Source organism: Amblyomma americanum, chromosome 8 (genome assembly GCF_052857255.1).
Source record: "Amblyomma americanum isolate KBUSLIRL-KWMA chromosome 8, ASM5285725v1, whole genome shotgun sequence".
Classification (NCBI taxonomy): Eukaryota; Metazoa; Arthropoda; class Arachnida; order Ixodida; family Ixodidae; genus Amblyomma; species Amblyomma americanum.
The window spans coordinates 51,618,537-51,628,515 of NC_135504.1; positions in this window are offsets into that span (position 1 = coordinate 51,618,537).

Sequence of the window (9,979 nt, forward strand, 5' to 3'; positions counted from 1 at the left end):
GATCAAACTGCCCTCCAGCGTGAGCTGTACTGTCCCACGCACCGTGTCATCCAGGCCCGACGTATGGGAAAGGGGCGCTCTTGCATAGTCACCTTGCAAGGCCCTCTGACACTACCAGCCCGTCTGTACTATTATAGCTGTATTTTACGGCCTCGGTCATATAAACCGAGTGCGGTATATTGCTATAACTGCTTCCGTGCTGGACATATGCGCAAATCCTGCCCCTTAACTGCTGCCGGTGAAAGTACATCGGAAAGGAAAGTGGCTTATCGATGCGGCCTTTGCAAATCCGACTACCACGAGATAACATCTCCAAGCTGTCCGACAAAACAAAAGGCAATACAAGAGGCTCGTCACCGAATGACTAAGCATTGGAAAATACAAGACAGTATAACTCCATTGCAGACATCCAATCGGTTCCCAGCTCTCCAGTGGGATGACGACGAGTGGCTGGAGCTCCCTGAGCACACCTCGCATGATCCTTCAGCTCAACAGTCTTCTAACGGTACTGTGTGAAAAGAACGCATCCGAAAACAGCCAGCAAAGCAGTGCCTGAACTCCCGCGGGACGATATGGCCGCTGTCGACGAACAAATCGCACGTCTTTTAGCGGAGGTCACCAAGCTCCGGCAACACCGTGAACTGCTCGCTCGACGTAGACGGGCAGCGGAATCATCCGGCGTATCTATCAATGCCGCAGAAACATCGCCTTCATACCGCCCACCAGTTTCATTTCCTGCCGCTTCTTTCCAGATTTCCACAATGCCACTGGACAACTCTGCGACTTGTTTGCTCCTGTTTATGGTCAACCAGTTGTCCAACCTGACGTCCGTGATTCTACAGCGCTTGGGCTAGTAACTAGAAATGGCAAATTCCGGTCGTACTGGTGTGCTGCAGAGCAACTGCAGAGGAATTTACACGAAGGTGGGAGAGCTCAAGACCCGACTAAAAATTCACAAGCTCCAAGTATGGGCCATGCTGCTACAGGAAACAAACGCCTTGCTATCGATTCCAGGCTTCAGTGCCTACATGTCTCCTTCAATGATAAACCATCGTGTACAAACTGCTGCTCTCCAGGGAAAGGCGGGGATGTATGTGGACTCGCGTTTTCCGCATGTACGTCTTGTTCTCGAAAACTGGTGCACGTCGTGTCAAAAGGTAGTGGCAGTGGCTGCGAAACTTAAGAAGGGAACCGTTGTGGTCGTTTCATTTTACGTTAGACCAGCCGGTGGTGCTTCCTCCCGTATTAATCTTGGCTGGTTAACAAGTGTCCGTCGCCAATATCCCGGGTGTCCCCAGCCGGTGGTGCTTCCTCCCGTATTAATCTTGGCTGGTTAACAAGTGTCCGTCGCCAATATCCCGGGTGTCCGATTTTAGTCGGAGGCGACTTCTTTAGCGCCTCTCACCAGGATTGGGGGTACCCCCCTTCAAGCCCTCGTGGCAGGCGTGTGCGAGACGCCATCACGGATGCCCAATTTGTGCTGCTCAACCATCCTGGGACAGCAACACGGCCAGTGCGTCAAACTCGCAGTGCTTCCTATGGTGCAGACTTGACGTGGTAGTCGGGTCTGGGCACTCCCTCCTGGCACATGGAGCCAGACTGCTGGGGAAGTGATCATCACCCTATCATCATCGGTCTTCACACCTCACATTTCCGACCTTTACGCTACAAATATTCTGTGATCAACTGGGACAGTTTCCGCTCCTGTATGGACAATCTCTCCTCAGATTCTTAGCCAATCCTTGTTGAGCGCATACAAACAGCGCTCAACAGTGCTACAACTAGCACCTGGACTGATGTTGGTCGACCGGCACCAGACCTCGGCCTTCTAAATTGTGGGCGGCACGACGTCAAGCCGAGCTGGCTGCTACGAGAGACCCTACTTCGTCGCAGGCACGTATGCGATTGCACTATCTTACAGCTAAGGCATGCAAATATGAACGCGACCTCTCTCGGCGGCAGTGACATGCGTGGTGCGAACAATTTTCTGCAAAATCCTCGAATGCCTCTCTCTTGCGAACATTCTGTATAATGGAACGCGGTCGCTTTACGACTGACGCAGCGGCCACCGCATGCTTCGCGGCTAACTTGTCGCCAGATGATTTCGCCAAAGAAGCAGCGCGAAAGTTTTTCCCGAAATACGGTGATGTGCCTTCTTCATCCGCTAGTTTAAATACGGCAGGCATCGCAGCGCATTTATATCAAATGCCGTCTGATGTCGACGTAGATGGAATTGCGTGTCCATTCTCTATGCCTGAGTTGCTGGCTGCGATAGTTGATGCGAAACGGAAAACATCACCCGGCCTGGACAATATTCTGTACGAGGTGTACAAGAACCTGTGTAGCGCTGCACTCCTTAAACTACTTGACACCATAAACAAATTATGGTTGGATGGCGTAGTGCCCGAGAGCTGGAAATCCGCTGCCGTGATTCCTATCCCGAAACCAGGAAAGCCTCCGACGGACCTCGCCAACTTGCGACCTATCTCCTTAACTCCTACGCTGTGCAAGCTGGCGGAGAAAATACTAGCCACACGAATGTCATGGTGGCTAGAGCAGCACGGTTTTTATCACCCAGCACAAATCGGCTTTCGTCCATATATTGGTACAGAGGACGGGTTGGCTGTCTTAGCATAAGCAGTTTTGTCATCCACCCGCAGCCGCAATGTGCGTACTGTTTTAGCAATGGACGTTGAAAAGGCATATGATAACATCACTCATGCAGCCATTCTGAACTCCATTGACATGCTTCATCTCCCTCTGAGAGTGCGTAGTTTTGTTCAATCATTTTTGGAAGGCAGAAAATTTGCAATACACCTCAGCAGCGTGCCCCAAGGATCAGTATTGTCGCCGACGTTATTTAATAGTGCTTTCATCCCGCTGGCTTGGCGCTTACATGACATCCGTGACATAAAATTTCTTCAGTACCCTGACGACGTCACGGTGTGGAGTACTCACCAAGATCTCCGTACTCAGGAGGCTGCCCTTCAATCTGCCTTGAATGTTACCTGTAATTATGCATCATCCATCGGAGTTCAGCTATCCGTGCATAAAACAACATACACGTCAGTCGCCAACCACTGGGGACGCCGAAAACTTGCTGCAAGACCAATCCTTCTTTGTCTATCAGGCACCCCACTACAGGAAAGTCAGAGTGTAAGAATCCTTGGCTTAATGATTCACCAATCAGGATCAGCGACTGCATGGCTTTCTCAGGCAGAAAGACAAGCTATTCACACTTTGTGTTTGATCTGGGTTTGATTAGAAGAATTGCCCCTAAAACTGGTGGCGCAGGCTCGTTCGTAGCACGGCAATTGGTGAGGGCAGTTCTGAAGCCACGTATTGTTTATCAAGCCCAGTTTCAGCATCTTACAAGAGGCCAATGGTATCGCCTTGAAGCCGTGAACCGAGAGGCTATGAGGGTCATTACGTGCCTTCCATGCATCACACCGGTCATTGCTTTACAAGAGAATGCGCAACTCAATACCATTGATGAGCTGGTGCAGCAGCGCAGTGAAGCGCAGCCTTAAGGCCAGTCTATCGCACTCCACGCATGCACTCAGGACTTATGCAACGTCACACTCCATTCTTCAGCCGCCAACGCCAGTTCTTCCCCCATTGAAGTTTGTACAGCTCAGCGACAACAAGCCAACAGATAATCGCCGGCCAACATCTGCTCATTCGGCATCATTGCTTCGCCAGGAATTTGAGGAACAAAATGCTTGCCTGCCTGAAGGATCCATTGTCTACGTAGACGCAAGCATACAAGACTGCAAAGCAACAACAGCTATCTACTGCCCGTGCAGACCTGTCCTTAATCATACCTCTTGGTTCCAGCGTACGGAACCCCCTTCGTCCTTTTGTGCTGAGCTCGTTGCAGTTCAAGAAGCACTCTGCTCTGTGGCCGACTTAGCTACGCTCGCTGTGGCCCGCGTTGTCATCCGCACTGACGCCCTTCAAGTTGTCCGGTTGCTACGACGTGTTGGCGGCTGTCCCACGATATGTCAGGACATCCACCGGCTCGCGGCACGCATCCCGCAGCCAGTACGTATTGAGTGGGTCCCACGGGATCTCCTGACCTATCAAAGGCAGGCAGACTTAGCGACCCGCCTTGCGAATTCAAACTCATCACCGCCTCGGCTCCTTCATTTGGACAATTTTACCCTCCTTTCATCAAGAAAGGATCTCCTCCGGCACCGCACACGTGCTCTCATCCCTCCGTGTGCGATAACCTTCCCCCGAGGTCTTACCCGTGCAGAGGAGGTTGCGGTTAGGGGGATCCGGGTCGGCGTGGCCCTCACACCAGCCATCACTCGGAAGTGGCCTCAGTACCTAGAATTGTTCCCTCGGCCACGGTGTCCGGTATGTAAATACGAGGACATTGAGGCCGACATTCATCACTTAATGTGGGACTACCCAGCTCTCAAGCCTACAAGGATCCGGCACCTGATGGTAGCAGGTCTTTCACCAAGCAACCCTTCTTCATAAATTGCCTGGACGCAGGGACCGTACCGTCGTTCTCTACTGCACTTAATCAAATCAGATAACCTTTTTCCATTCATTTAGATCATTCATCCCACCTTCACTCATTATTGATGCCCTGGGGCAATACATTTCGATTAAAAAAAAAAAACCTGTATCGCAGCAGAAGACGAAAACACAAAGAATAGAAAATAACACCAGGGGTGCTTCTGTTCTTTGTGTTTTCGTCTTCTGCTGCGCTACAGTATTTTTCGAGAATGTGAACCAATAAGCCCACAAAGCCTTACGACTACTGAACAAATAAATGCGCAGATACTTTGCTAGGGGTAAGCTGCTTATGTCTGCACTGTACAACAGTCCAGAGTTTGACGCAATACCGTCTGGAAAGGAGCTAACATTGCAGAAATAAACATACACTCGCCAATTTTTTTTTTTAAAGGAAGCACGACGTTTCGCGGCCTATACGAGTCCGTTGATCACATAGAGCGCCACGTGGAATGATGGCGGCTAAAGTACGGTTAAAATTGCGTAGCGTCCGATTGTAGATCTCGTGCAAGATTTCAAAGAGTCTTGTTAAGAGCATGCTTCATGTTATGTATATGAACAGATTCCAAAAGAAGGCGCGATAAGTTTTTCTCTGTGGCAATGACTGACGCTTCGTTCCACCCGAAGGTGTGTCCCGTTGATACGCTGTGTTGCGCCAAAGCATTAGTTGTGGATTGGTAATTCGCCAGTGTAAGCAGCGCCACAGCTTTGACACACAGAGAATCTTGTACACCATGCTCGGGTACCTTGAGTGATCTAGACGATTTTTTACCCGGGCCAGCTGTAGTTTCAACTTGCTGAGAAATGTTCACGTCATAACCTTTGTAAATGCGTCAAAGTGTTTCGCTTACACCGGAAGCATAGTTTTTCCAGCAGCGTGTTTCCTTTCTGGAAGCATATCACATGAAGAAAAAAACAAGGTTATGTGTCAGTAAGCCATCTATTTCATTATATGACAGTGAGGTTGCATACCTCGATGCCACGTAGAAACTTGGGTTTTGTCTATGTACTAGCTGATAAGTTGGCCGCGTTGTCTATAAAATGTACTGCTTTCCTTAAATGAATTTCAGTTGTGAGTCAGCGCTTGTCCTGTATTTTCTTCCGCTCTGTCCGCGTCCTTGCGCTGTTTGCCACCAATATGTACCACCAACTCGCCCGTTTGGCTATTGTGCTGATCAAGGTATGTATACGGATATCCGGATGTGCTCAGCCGCCGCTATTATCATTGACTATCAGCACCTGCACTAAAATATCGGCTAATCTCTTTCGTGAAGCCCCGCCCGAGTGCTCTAGACAGGCGTTCACACCTCTGGACACGATCCGAAAATAGAGACCGCGGAAGAGAATTTAATAAAAGGACGCGCAGAACGCCTCCGAAGTGCGTGGTGAACGGGGAGCCAATAAACTGCTGCGGAAAGGCAGACGAACTGAGGGGTGGCATACTGTATACTGTACGCACCGGGGAACAGCCAGAGGCTGAACAGCTTGCTCAGCTAGTTCTCACGGCGAACTGAACAAATAAAGGAATACCGGTACAGACTACAAACGAAGCCCCCAATGTCCATGCGAATTCGTGAGTTCAGCCGCATTCACTGCTAAGCGCGACACAGATAGCGAAGCTGGTAGCTCACGACGGAGAGAACGTAACAGCGCTTAAACGTGTGTCTTGTTCTCTTTGTGCCCCCTCCACGTAGTGTACCAACCAGCCTACACCAGCCCTCTTCCGGAGTACGCGACCGGCCACGCAGTCTGAAGAAGTCCGGCAGCAGTGAAACTCAACACGAGAAGCGCTAAGCCCAGCACAGGCTATGAACTGTGTGACCATCTGCCTAAGAATAATGATGGCTGGCAGTTTTTTAGACGTACTATAGGGTGACCAGTGCGGCAGCAGTTTATATCTTTTTACTACTTCCTTGCCGGGATGTAACTTTTTCGCGGCTCATGTAGTAATGTAGCAGGACCAGCACATTCGTAACCCGCAAAGGAAGACGCAAGCGCACTCCCTGGAAGAAAAAAGTCTCGTAAAGGAAGCACTCACCGCTGAAGGAACGGTGCGAGGTCTCCGGCTGACTTCCTGCTCCTCAGTTTCTCGACCAAAGAAAACCTTCGCTCAGTCCGTCGTCGCAGCCTTCTTTCGTGCTATGCCCCGTATCATCACGTGATGTCCCTCGGAGCGAGCCAGTGTTAAACTGTAACAAAAAGAAATGACGTCTCAGTTTCTTTTTTTCATTTGGGCACAGTCTCAGTTAGGCCTTGGGGAACTGCAGATAGTGTAATCGCCCCGTGCTGATACATGGTAGTAAAGGAGCAAAGGTGGAAAAGGGAATAGCGATAAGGTAGCTTTGGGTCTTACCTACAGCTCGCCTTCCGCGGACTAGCCTGTTTCATAAGGAGATTCAAATATACGTGCTCGTCGCCGATTTTATAGCGGTCGGTAACTACCGCGCGCGGTAAAGCCGCACCGCCCATACTACCGCAAGTGTCCAGAGAGTTGTTTGATAAGCGGCAATTTTAAAGACTGTTACTGCGCCATTTTCCATTCTCTGGAATCGATTTTCTCTCTTTCTTTTATCAGTCCCTCCTCGATCCCTTTCGCTGGAGGCGAAACGCAAAAGGCGCCCACGTGCAAGGGTACACCAAAAGAGGCATCCGTGTGCCGTGCGATGTCAGCGCACGCTAAAAACCCGGAGCAGTCGAACATGATCCAAAGCACACAAGGGCATTACTACGGGCTAGTTAGTTTGACATTCGGAAAGGAAAATTCCTAGGCGAGATGGCTGGGTAACATACAACCACCTCAACGCGGCCCTCCCAAGCTTTACAAGGTAAAATAAAAAGAAAATATGTGACTAGACAACTCATTTCGCAGCAAGAAACAGCGAATTGCGTGTTTTCATGGTCTTTTCTTGCAAAGTTTTATAATTGTTCTCTTCAGTCAAATGGGGATATCTTTGTAGCTGAAGTTGACCGTACCACAAACAGACTTATATTGCAGTTCGCTGCATCATATCTAACTCGCACGCGCCATGGTACAACGCCCACGTAAATAATTATTAAACAAGAAAATACAATTTAATCGCACCGCAAAACTTTCTCTTCTAATTCGCGCTGGGCTGCTTACAAGACTACCTCCAATACGAGCGTATCCGCCATAAAAAATTCCAGCGACTACATCTTATCCAGTACTTTACCGGACATGCTACAACCAAGTCCTAGAAATTTTATGCCTGTCATTAGTCCCATACCTAGCAATTGGAGCGCTTTGCGAAACTAGTGCAGTGATTCAAGTTTTAACTGCGGCGCTATATGGTACTAAAAGATACTCTTGTTAGTAATCTTTCATCCCACAACTACACTCATGACGAAAGAAGAAGGCGCCGACCAAAACAAAAGATGGGATGACGTTTCGGCTCCCCCACGGGAGCCTTGTTCACAATAAGGCATAACGTAGCTTCGTCCTTTACTTATACACGGCGCATGAGCGACCCCAGGCACCTGGCGTAGATTGCGTGCAAGTTCCCATCATTTCGATTGAGCGTGTGCGCTGTCGTCTGAATAATCAGTGATTCAAGATAGAGCCGTGACTTGCTGTCCCTTTCTTTTGCAATCACACGTGCCTCGGCCCAGTCAATGTTGTGTGCGGCTAAAACCGAGTGCTCGCCAAGCGCATTTTGACCTGCGCGACGGTTTTTGACGTCACTCTGGTGATTCCGCATTCTTCGTTCAAAGTCACCGGACTCGCCGATATACACAGATGGGCAGTCCGCACAGGGCATCGAATACACGACACCTGGGAACTTTTCTTTCTTTAGCTTGTCTTTGACGTGCACAAGCTGACTCCTCAGTTTTCGAGCTGGGACATGCGCGGAATTAACTTCGTAGAACTGTAATATGCGCGCCAAAGGTTCGCTGTTGCCAGGAACATAAGGAATCGCGGCTCGTTTCTGGGTAGCGGGACTAGCTTGCAGCCTACGACGTTCCATTTGGCGCTGTACGGAGTCCATGACATGTACAGGATAGCCACATGTGGACAAGTCACGCTGTACACGCACATCTTCAGCAATCTGGTCTTCTCCTCTGGAACACATTTATTTTCGTCGGAGGAGCGATGACACCACAGAACGTTTCTGGTAATCAGGGTGAACGGACTTAAAATGTAGGTACCGGCCGGTGTGCGTGGGTTTTCTGTAAATGGTGAAATTTAGACGTGAGGACTGTCTGGAAATGAGTATATCTAAAAATGGGAGGCGGCCGTTGATTTCCTCTTCAACGGTTAACTGTATGCTAGGCTCCAAACTGTTGAGAGAGAGGGTTTATTGATAAGAAAGGCAGAGAGGTTGGCCTGAAAAATAAATATCTGGCCTGCTACTCTGTTCTGGGGGACGGGAAGAGGAGATAAAAGAAGGTCACGATGGGGGACGATGATGATGGGAGGAGGCAGATGAAAAACTACTTTAGAAAAAAAGGCACACTTTCTGAGATCACAAACGCGAGACAAGGTCCGTGTCGCTCAAAAAGCGTAAGAGCGCTCGCGTTGCCTTTACAGTTCTAAAACTATCTGGCCAAGCGCCGAGGATCAAATCCTCAGAGAGGATCGATGTGTCCATAGGCTGCAGAGCAGATGCGAGTATGAGCCTTTCACGTGCATACGCTGGACACGCCGCTAAAACATGTTCTATAGTCTCTAGCACGCCACATGTGGTACATTCCGGGGAGTCCGCTTGCCCTAATAAGTGCAAGTATTTGCGCGTGAATGCCACATTTAAACGTAGTCTACGGATAACGCATGCAATAGGGCGAGGTATTCTGGCAGGGCCCAGTACCTAGCCGTCGCCCTCCTCATCAATTCCGAAAGGAGACAAGTTGTGTCCACTATAGAGAACGGTACAGCTGTACGCAGGCCACTGCTGAAGGCGCTGCTTGCTTCAGCGTCGGCGGTCTCATTTCCATCGAGTCCGCGGTGTCCGGGGATCCACTGAAACACTATACGGTGGCCGTTTCTCTGAGCAAATGATACGAGACTAATGATATCAAGAGCCAGAGCTTTGTATGCTGTGTGGCGTAGGAAGCATCCTAAAATCTGTAGCGCATGTTTACAGTCGGTGAAAATGCACCACTCCTGAGGCGGTTATCCGCAGATGTGGCGAATTGATTCCCGAAGGCCCACAAGCTCTACAGCGGTTGAAGTAGACTTGTGTCCCAAAATGAATCTGCGGGTCGTCTGTTGTGCAGGGATTGCGAAAGCTGCTGTTAATGCATTTGGAGACGCAGATCCATTCGTGTAGACGTGCACACATTTGTGGTATTCTGCCCAGATGTAGGCAAGTGCGAGTTGCATCAGTCCGCTAACCGGCAGCGCAGACTTCTTTATTATGCCAGTGACATGCAGGCAGACTGAAGGCTGAGCCATTACCCATGGGGCCTGCAAGGAATGATGCGGCAGGGCATAGTA